The sequence below is a fragment of the Danio rerio genome, chromosome 15, assembly GCF_049306965.1.
Source record: "Danio rerio strain Tuebingen ecotype United States chromosome 15, GRCz12tu, whole genome shotgun sequence".
Taxonomy (NCBI): Eukaryota; Metazoa; Chordata; class Actinopteri; order Cypriniformes; family Danionidae; genus Danio; species Danio rerio.
In genome coordinates this window covers 30,591,513-30,592,721 of record NC_133190.1, presented here as the reverse complement: position 1 = coordinate 30,592,721, position 1,209 = coordinate 30,591,513, and positions in this window count along the sequence as shown.

Below are 1,209 nucleotides of genomic sequence, written 5' to 3'. Positions count from 1 at the left end.
GCCATTGTGAGAGTTTGATTGGTTAATTCATGGTTGGCACTAAAATATCCTTGTTAAAACAACTTAAGGCAAAAAACTGCAACCAAAAAACAGTTTTTTATGCACCTGTCAAATTTTGTGAAGATTTCAAGTGTAAAGAAAACATCCAAAATACACTAATAATACAAATGTTTCTCTTTTTTATGGAACCAAATGAATGACATACTCATTAACAGAAGAACTCACAGAAATCAACCATCAGTTCATTTTAGACATTTTTAGGATAAAATACTTTTTTTAAATTGTTTTTATGTTTTTATTTCAGGAACATATAATGTACGTTTCTAGTAGAGTGTGTGTGTGTTTGTGTGTGTATATATACACAGACACACACATATTCAGACAACCACTTTTATATTTTATAAACAAAATAAAACAAGACATCTGAGTTCGATCGATGATCATTTTTTTGTGCTTATAGAATTATATTACAGTATAAATACACTAACCTTTTACTCAAACACATACCTAATATAATAAATGCAGTAATTCAGAGAAACTGAGAACATTTAAATGGTCTCTTTGTTCATACAAGCTTTTACTTTGCCCTTTTATATGTGAAACCTCATTATAGTTTTTTACTCCCTGGCTGTTCACATTTGTTTTCTCAGTTGATAAAAAAGAGACACTAAAAATCCACTCTATTAAAATAATTGACTAATATGATAAAGAAAATTAAACAAGACATCTGATTTCTACCTATGTTAATATTTTTGTGCTTATAGAATTATATTACAGAATAACCTTTTATTCAAACATGTACCTAATATAAAAAATGCAGTAATCAAGAGAAACCGAGAACATTGAAATGGTCTCTTTATGTTTTGCCCATTGCTGTGCACCTAGATGTTCTAATAATAACTAAATAATAGCTAAAACTATTATTAAATAATAGCTTAAATAGCTAAAACTTAAGATGAAATTGAAAATTAATTATTCCCACATTTAAATATAATTAAACCTTTAAATCCTGTCACAGTGGAATTTTTAAAGCTAAACTTTAAAACAAACGTCATGTTCAAATAAGACCAAATATTTTCCCTTTTCTTGGTAAAATGTTTTTATCTTACCATTGGGTTCGCCAGCAAAATAATCTCTTCGCCTGTGACGTAGAGAAACAGCGCCACCCAGCGCTTGTCAGAAGTTAAAGACCGGAAGCAGGCGCTGGGC